The sequence below is a fragment of the Vulpes lagopus genome, chromosome 18, assembly GCF_018345385.1.
Source record: "Vulpes lagopus strain Blue_001 chromosome 18, ASM1834538v1, whole genome shotgun sequence".
NCBI lineage: Eukaryota > Metazoa > Chordata > Mammalia > Carnivora > Canidae > Vulpes > Vulpes lagopus.
Genome location: NC_054841.1, coordinates 28,403,484 through 28,413,790, shown reverse-complemented (window position 1 = coordinate 28,413,790; position 10,307 = coordinate 28,403,484).

Below are 10,307 nucleotides of genomic sequence, written 5' to 3'. Positions count from 1 at the left end.
CAAAAATTCTCAACAAGATACTAGCCAATAGGATCCAACAACACATTAAGAAAATTATTCACCATGACCAAGTAGGATTTATCCCTGGGACACAAGGCTGGTTCAACACTCGTAAAACCATCAATGTGATTCATCATATCAGCAAGAGAAAAACCAAGAACCATATGATACTCTCATTAGATGCAGAGAAAGCATTTGACAAAATACAGCATCCATTCCTGATCAAAACCCTTCAGAGTGTTGGGATAGAGGGAACTTTCCTCGACATCTTAAAAGCCATCTACGAAAAGCCCACAGCAAATATCATTCTCAATGGGGAAGCACTGGGAGCCTTTCCCCTAAGATCAGGAACAACAGGGATGTCCACTCTCACCACTGCTGTTCAACATAGTTCTGGAAGTCCTCGCCTCAACAATCAGACAACAAAAAGACATTAAAGGCATTCAAATTGGCAAAGAAGAAGTCAAACTCTCCCTCTTCGCCGATGACATGATATTCTACATAGAAAACCCAAAAGCCTCCACCCCAAGATTGCTAGAACTCATACAGCAATTTGGTAGTGTGGCAGGATACAAAATAAATGCCCAGAAATCAATGGCATTTCTATTCACTAACAATGAGATTGAAGAAAGAGAAATCAAGGAGTCAATCCCATTTACAATTGCACCCAAAAGCATAAGATACCTAGGAATAAACCTAACCAAAGAGGTAAAAGATCTATACCCTAAAAACTATAGAACACTTCTGAAAGAAATTGAGGAAGACACAAAGAGATGGAAAAATATTCCATGCTCATGGATTGGCAGAATTAATATTGTAAAAATGTCAATGTTACCCAGGGCAATTTATACGTTTAATGCAATCCCTATCAAAATACCATGGACTTTCTTCAGAGAGTTAGAACAAATTATTTTAAGATTTGTGTGGAATCAGAAAAGACCCCGAATAGCTAGGGGAATTTTAAAAAAGAAAACCATAGCTGGGGGCATCACAATGCCAGATTTCAGGTTGTACTACAAAGCTGTGGTCATCAAGACAGTGTGGTACTGGCACAAAAACAGACACATAGATCAATGGAACAGAATAGAGAACCCAGAAGTGGACCCTGAAATGTACGGTCATCTAATATTCGATAAAGGAGGAAAGACTGGGATCCCTGGGTGGCGCAGCGGTTTGGCGCCTGCCTTTGGCCCAGGGCGCGATCCTGGAGACCCGGGATCGAATCCCACGTCGGGCTCCCGGGGCATGGAGCCTGCTTCTCCCTCTGCCTGTGTCTCTGCCTCTCTCTCTATCTCTCTGTGACTATCATAAATAAATAAAAATTTAAAAAAAAAAAAAGGAGGAAAGACTATCCGTTGGAAGAAAGACAGTCTCTTCAATAAATGGTGCGGGAAAATTGGACATCCACATGCAGAAGAATGAAACTAGACCACTCTCTTTCACCATACACAAAGATAAACTCAAAATGGATGAGAGATCTAAATGTGAGACAAGATTCCATCAAAATCCTAGAGGAGAACACAGGCAACACCCTTTTTGAACTTGGCTACAGTAACTTCTTGCAAGATACATCCACAAAGGCAAAAGAAACAAAAGCAAAAATGAACTATTGGGACTTCATCAAGATAAGAAGCTTTTGCACAGCAAAGGATACAGTCAACAAAACTAAAAGACAACCTACAGAATGGGAGAAGATATTTGCAATGACATATCAGATAAAGGGCTAGTTTCCAAAATCTATAAGGAACTTATTAAACTCAACACCAAAGAAACAAACAATCCAATCATGAAATGGACAAAAGAAATGAAGAGAAATCTCACAGAGGAAGACATGGACATGGCCAACATGCACATGAGAAAATGCTCTGCATCACTTGCCATCAGGGAAATACAAATCAAAACCACAATGAGATACCACCTCACACCAGTGAGAATGGGGAAAATTAACAAGGCAGGAAACAACAAATGTTGGAGAGGATGCGGAGAAAAGGGAAGCCTCTTACACTGTTGGTGGGAATGTGAACTGGTGCAGCCAGTCTGGAAAACTGTGTGGAGGTTCCTCAAAGAGTTAAAAATAGATCTGCCCTACGACCCAGCAATTGCACTGTTGGGGATTTACCCCAAAGATTCAGATGCAATGAAACGTCGGGACACCTGCACCCCGATGTTTCTATCAGCAATGGCCACAATAGCCAAACTGTGGAAGGAGCCTCGGTGTCCATCGAAAGATGAATGGATAAAGAAGATGTGGTTTATGTATACAATGGAATATTACTCAGCAATTAGAAACGACAAATACCCACCATTTGCTTCAACGTGGATGGAACTGGAGGGTATTATGCTGAGTGAAATAAGTCAATCGGAGAAGGACAAACAGTGTATGTTCTCATTCATTTGGGGAATATGAATAATAGTGAAAGGGAATATAAAGGAAGGGAAAAGAAATGTTGGGAAATATCAGGAAGGGAGACAGAACATAAAGACTCCTAACTCAGGGAAACGAACTAGGGGTGGTGGAAGGGGAGGAGGGCGGGTGTTGGAGGGGAATGGGTGACGGGCACTGAGGTGGACACTCGATGGGATGAGCACTGGGTGTTTTTCTGTATGTTGGTAAATTGAACACCAATAAAAATTAATTTAAAAAAATAAATAAATACAATGAGATCAGTGTATCCATCTGTTCTGCTGGGAAAACCAGCCTTCTTCAGTAATGTTTTCTTCAAATCCAACCACATTCCACGCCATCCAACTGGCCATGGAAAATTTACATATTTCCCTCAAGCTGAAAAATATAGTATAGGTGGCTTACCTGCCATTCTCTTGCATTTGTCTGTGGTTTCATTGTAGGTACCACAACCTGGATCTCCCTGCCCTTGGTTTAGTGTTAGACTATACCATGCTGTGTGTTCGTATGAATTCTACTGAAATACATAACATTTTATCATATATAAACATCTTCCAGATTTTCCTCATTATGAATACATTCTACTGCATAGCTGAAATCAGTTGAAAAGAATTCTAGAAGTCGTTAGATCATAATTTCAGAAGCCAGGAATCACAAACATATAGTCTTAAAGTTGTAAGCCCAGTATGATGGTAAACATGCTGCGTCTGACATAATCTCAGCTTTGCCCCTTGTGACCTTGGGCAAGTTACTGAACTTCCCCAAACCCTAGTTCCTTCTTATGTAAAATCTCAGTATCTTGGACTCATAACTGTGTAGAGTCTGTGAATATTCAAATCTTAGAATTATCAAGTCACAGAGTAAGGAAACTGACTTGTAGGTTCTTAAATGGAATGTAACGCTCATCTTTGCATCTTTCATAGCCAAAGTGGAAAAAAAAAAAAACAGAGAGAAAGAGAGAGAGATTTTGATGGCTTTCCTCAATCTCATCATTCTTTCATCCATGCATTCCTCCATTCCCCCTTGCATCAAGCATACATTCAAAATGTACACTCTCATTCAGCCATGCATTGATTTATGCATACCTCTGTTAATAGATACCTGTGTCCTCCCCTGGGGTTGGCCCTGGGCAGATGACCCATCTTCAAGGAACCCCCAGGCTCTCACAGCGAATTTCCTATAGTAACTGATTACTTTCCTGGACAGTGTCAGTTTCCCCTACAGTGACAGTGTCCCAGTCTCCATTGTCTTCAGACTTGGTGTCTATTATAAGCTACATGCAGAAATTCTAACCACAGAGTGTGCATCTCACCTGGATAGAAAACTGTCATATCTTCAAGGGAGCTGAGCAACTCACATCCAAGCAGAATAGCAATGGGAACTACACCATTAGAAAAGGTTACATTAAAAAAAAAGAAAAGAAAAGAAAAGCTTACATTTGGTGAATGTGTCGGCACAGGAGTCCGAAAGAGTGCTCACAGTAAGGTGCAACGTGAGGTACACTCTCCCATCCAGGCCAACCTCACAGTCCACACACCCCATGGCACATACAAGCCCATTGGAAGCCCAGGTAAGCTCATCTCCATTGCTTTGAGCTACTGTGTCACCCTTATATCCTAGGTAGAGTGAGGTATTAAACTCACAGAGAGCCATTTGCTGCCCTATTCTGCCTATTGGTACTCAGGTCCAGAGATGCCTGTCCTTATGTTCGTGGCTTTCCTTCTGGGCTTCAAGGTGCTTCAACTTTCATAGTCATCTACATCTACAGGTGGCAGACTCTATAACAGGTGAGTTTGAGGCAGGTCTATATAGGAAGAGAGGTCATGGTCACCATCATGGGCTGACCAGAGGAGTCCAAAGTGAGCCCGCTATTTCACACAGCACATACCAGGGGGATCTAGCCTCAAGGTAAGGTTGGAAACATTCTTGTTTTCTTTAAATGTCTGTTGGAAATCTCAGAGGCTTCCAGTTCTCATGCATCCTACAGTGCCCTGGGGTTTGAAGGTTTTTGAATGAAGTCCCTTGGAATCCTGGGTGTGGGTCCAAGGTGTGGAGATAGGATGAAGGTCAAAGCTTTGAGTTCCAATTTCCAAAGGGTGCCCCCATATACTGCTATATATGTCAAATTTCATAGAATTTATTTTTGGAATGAATAAGGAAAGTAATGCTAAACTCTACTAATGGAGCCCATCAAGAGACTGGAAGGCTCTAAATAGTGGCAAAGAGGAACATGAGTGTGGAAAAGTTCAAAACTCAGGCAAAGGGGTTGGAGTGTAGTGAGTAGGGGACTTTTTTCTGATCAACACCATAAATCCAGGCACATAGAGTGCTTGCCACAGAGTAGGTGCTCAATAAGTATTTGGGGAATTAATACAAGAATAAATGAATGAATGAATTTTTTCCCAATTGCTCTTGTATGCTCTACAATATATTGCCTCCCGCCCTGTCCAAGAGGCTCACATTGGGGGAAAAGCTGCTGCCCTCACTTCTACTTTGAACATGCTCCCTTCCTCATACCCAGTGATGTTCCTTCTTTCTGAGCTCCAGAGCTGAGTCAAGGAACGGACTTTGGTCTGAGGGACCTGGGAATGTTTGTACCCTGATGCATTGAGTTTCAAAATGGCCCTGCCTCTGCCCAAAAGAGAATCAAGTGGGTCAAGAAAACAAGATTTCCATTCTGCTCCTGATCAAGAACAACCCTTAATTTTCAGAGCACTTTTTATCTTTATTTTATTTTTATTTTTAAATGTTATTCCAGTATACTTAACATAGAGTGTTATATTCGTTCAGGTGTACAATATAGAATATAACAATTCTTTTCTAAAAATATTTTATTTATTCATTCATGAGAGACATAGGCAGAGGGAGAAGCAGGCTCCATGCAGGGAGCCCAATATGGGACTCAATCCCAGGACCCCAGGATCACGACCTGAGCTGAAGGTCACGCTCAACCACTGAGCCACCAGGCATCCCGAATATAACAATTCTATACATTAGTCAGTGCTCAACCTGACAAATGTACTCTTAATCCTTTCACCAATCATCCACCCCTGCACCCACCTCTCCTCTGGTGACCATCGGTTTGTTCTCTATAGTTGAGTCTCTTTTTTTTATTTGACTCTTCCTTTTTCCTTCATTTGTTTTGTTTCTTCAATTCCACATATAAGTGAAATCAGATGGTATTTATCCTTCTCTGAGTGACTTATTTTGTTGTGTGCTCTCTAGCTCCATCCATTGTTGTTGCAAATGGCAAGATTTCGTTTCTTTTATGACTGAATATATTCATATATATACACACATCTTCTTTATCCATTCATCTATTGATGAATACTTGGCCTGCTTCCATAATCTGGATGAGCACATTTTACTTTTATACAGAGCTTCCCCCAGTATGATTTTATTTTGACATCTACATATTTTGAAATCACTACATGAAATAAGCATTTCTTGGTTCTGAAATATTCAAGAAATATATTTTTAAAAATCCTTGGTCCTACCATCCTATCTTGCAAAATACCAACATTTTGCCATTATGGTCTTCTGTTTCTTTTAAAAACACTGTCCTGAGTTCAGAGTTTATCATTCTCAAAGTTGATTTTATAATTTTACAACATATTAGAAATCTCTAACCAATTCATATTTTTTTATATAAATGCTGTTATACTGTATACAACATTCTGGAACTTTTATTTTTATGCTCAACACAGTGCATGGGATTTGTTCATGCTGATATGCAGAGTTCCATTTTATTAATTTTCCATGACTCTATAATTCTCTATATAAGCATATGCTATAACTTAGGGATTCTTCTCAGGATGGTATGAAAGCTCTATTTGGTGTTTGGGTAATACAACTTTGCAATGAGCATTTTTCTGTCTGTTTCCTTGGGCACATATGGTAGAGTCCCTCTAGTTCCTCTGCTGTTGTCCATGGAGCAGGAGTGTTAGTATTGTTTGGGAGCGTTTGTAATACTAAAAAAAAAAAAAAAAAAAAAAAAGCGCTTTTAATTTTTGATGAAGTTTTGCTCTTTCCATATGTCTTTGACCTAGCTTTTTTCCCCTAATGTGTGTCTGTGTGTGTGTGTGTGTGTGTGTGTGTGTGTGTGTGTGTGTGTGTTATAATTGGTAGGGATCTTCTTATTTTCTCCCTTTGGGATAAATTATCTAGCACTCACTGATAAGCACAGCCGCCTTTGCCTTTTAGCAAACCACTCCATAAATGTATGGTTCTTTTTATGAGATCTTATTGCCATCGAGCTGCTTGTCTGTCTCTGTCAAAACTACCCTATCCTATATAAGTCATGGGGATGAAAGTATAGCACAGGGGAATACAGTCAACAATATTGGAATAATGTTGTATGGTGATAGCTGGTAACTACTCTTACTATGCTGTGACCATTGCATAATGCATAGAATTCTTGAATTACTATGCTGTGGACCTAAAACTATTATAGTACTGCATATCGGCTCTAATAATAAAATTTAAAAAAATATTTTAAAAATAAAATTTGCCCTGGCATAAAAAAAAAGAGAAATAGATCCATACATAATATGTACTTGGCTAAGTGATTTTTGAAAAAGTTGCCAGAGAAATTCAGTGTGGAAAGGATTGTCTTCTCAACAAATCGTGTTGAAACAATTAGATACTCATGTGTAAAGAAGAAGAAGCAGAAGCAAAAGCAGAAGAATAATCTTGACTGTTTCCTTATAACATACACAAAATTTAATATTGTTTTAAAATCAAGCTACCTTATAGCAATATTACTACACATTTTATAGCAAAATACTAAGAACAAATATGAGATGGATCATAGACCTAAATTCAAAACCTAAAGCTATAAAGCTTCTAAAAGAAATCATAGGATTTACCCCAAAGATACAGATGCAGTGAAATGCCGGGACACCTGCACCCCGATGCTTATAGCAGCAATGTCCACAGTAGCCAAACTGTGGAAGGAGCCTCGGCGTCCATCGAAAGATGAATGGATAAAGAAGATGTGGTCTATGTATACAATGGAATATTCCTCAGCCATTAGAAATGAGAAATACCCACCATTTGCTTCGATGTGGATGGAACTGGAGGGTATTATGCTGAGTGAAGTAAGTCAATTGGAGGACAAACATTATACGGTCTCATTTATATGGGGAATTTTAAAAATAGTGAAAGGGAATAAAAGGGAAAGGAGATAAAATGAGTGAGAAATATCAGAGAGGGAGACAGAACATGAGAGACTCCTAACTGTGGGAAACGAACTAGGGGTGGTGGAAGGGGAGGTGGGCGGGGGGTGGGGGTGACTGGGTGACGGGCACTGAGGGGGGCACCTGATGGGATGAGTGCTGGGTGTTATGCTATATGTTGGCAAATTGAACTCCAATAAAAAAAAAAAAAGGAAAAAAACAAAACTAAATCTTTATAGTCTTTGGTTCCCAGAGACTTTATTTTTTTAAATTTTTATTATTAATTTTTTGTTAACAGATACTGTATTTTGTTTCAGACATAGAATTTAGTGATTCATCAGTTGCATACAACACCCAGTGCTCATTACTTCACGTGCCCTCCTTAATGCTCATCACCCAGTTATCCCATCCCCCCATCCACCTCCCCTCCAGCAACTTAGTTTGTTTCCTAGAGTTAAGAGTCTCTTATGGCTTGCCTCCTTCTCTGTTTTCATCTTATTTTATTTTTCTCCTTCCCTTCCCCTATGTCCATGTGTTTTGTTTCTTAAATGCCATATATAACAATCACATTTTTTATGCACAGAAAAGATTTGACCAGATGCTCCACCAAAGAACATATATGAGAAGTAATGAGAGTTTCGCTGATGTAAAATGTATTTTTTTAACTGCTCTGTCTTAATTAGAACAGCTTTATAATAAGTTTCAATACCTCTTTTGGGCAAACTTTCCCACCTCGCCCTGTTGCTCAGAACTGCCATGGCATCTCCTCAGCCCAGATGTATCAACTTTCATTAAAAACCGTTTTGTGGGGTAGCCCGGGTGGCTCAGCGGTTTAGCGCCGCCTTTGGCCCAGGGTCTGATCCTGGAGACCCCAGATCAGGTCCCACGTCAGGCTCCCTGCGTGGAGCCTGCTTCTCCCTCTGCCTGTGTCTCTGCCTCTCTCTCTATCTCTCTCTCTCATGAATAAATAAATAAAATCTTTAAAAAAAAACCCACAAAAACAAAAAACAAAAAAAAAAACACTTCTGTGGAGCACCTGGGTAGCTCAGCAATTGAGTGTCTGCTTTCCGCTTAGGTCATGATCCCAGGGTCCTGGGATCGAGTTCCGCATCAGGTTCCCCACAGGGAGCCTGCTTCTTCTTCCTCTGCCTATGTCTCTGCCTCTGTGTGTGTGTGCCTCGTGAATAAATAAATAAAATCTTTAAAATACTTAAATAAATATCACTTTTACAATTATGATTCAATTGCATTGACTTTGTATATTCATGTGAGCAATTTAGGTTTCTCTTTGATGACTTTCAATTCACCAGTTTACAGGGATTTTTAGTCCTGTGATGGTCTTATGTATACTTACTTAGAGCTATCTTTAATATTTTATAGTTTATGAAAACTTTAAAAATTATTATAATGTTTGCAGTGGGTTTGGGACTGCTGTATATGAACATAAATGAGTTTTTAACATAGATATTATATCCAGCAAGCTTATCACATTCATACTAGTGCTCATAGTATGGACATTCTCTTACGTGTAACTCTCATAACATCAGTCAATTCACCTAGATTCGTTTTTACCATCATTAAACTTACATATGCACAAGGTTTAAGAAGCCAATAGTTCCATACATTCTACACATGAAACTGGAGTCTCCCTACCTCCCAGTATTTGCCACCTCTCAGGGGCAACAATTTCCCCTCTTTCAATTGATTATTTTTAACTGATTCTTCTAGATGTTACAGCCAGATTTCATATAGCATCTTATACTGTCACTTCTTGATCTCACCCATAGGAAATGTTCAATGACTTCTCACTCTAGATGATGGGGATACAATGCTCTGTTACTATTAACCTCACACCACATGTGCACATCTCTACCCCATCAACATAATGTTTTAATTTTGGATAACATCATAGTCAGTGTCCACATTATAATAACATTGTGTTTTATAGCTTGATCTTGTAACATGCCCAGCTTTTGTTTGTGTCCATCTGCTCATGTGTACTTTGTATAACCACCACCATATTCGGGGTACAGAACAATTCTATGACCGCAGAGGTTACCCTTGTGCTACCTTTTCTTAGGGACAGTCAGCCCCATCACATCAAACTCCTGGCACATGCCAATCTTTTCTGTATAATGTCAAGAATATTGTGTCAGTGGAGCCACACAGTATGTGACATTATGAGACTGATTTTGTTCATGCAACATAATGCCTTTGGAAACTTATAAACTGTGCACATGTAAATACATTATTGCTTTTTATTGCTGAGTAATATTTTCTGGTAGGAATGCTCCACAGTTGGTTTAGTCGTTGACTTATCATTAGATATTTTGCATGTTTCCGGTATTTTCCATTACAAAGAAAGCTGCTCTAAACATTTATGCAGAGACTGTGTGAAGCCATGGTCTTCATATCTCTCAGATAAATGCCTGAGAGCGTGATTTCTGGGACATAGAAACCACTTCCTCTCCTGAAAGAATGGAGGAAATGATGCTTTTTGTTGGAGGCAACACATACAACTTCTTTATTTAAAAAAGATTTTATTTATTTTTAAGTAATCTCTACACCAAACTTGGGGTCCAAACCCGTAACATCCAAGATCAAGAGCCCCTGCTCTACCGATGAGCCAGCCAGGTGCCTCAAGCACATATAATTTCCGCGGTCCACACTGTACTGTACATTGGGGTGAAATTTTACCAGTTCCATCAATAAAGGGTTGGAATAGG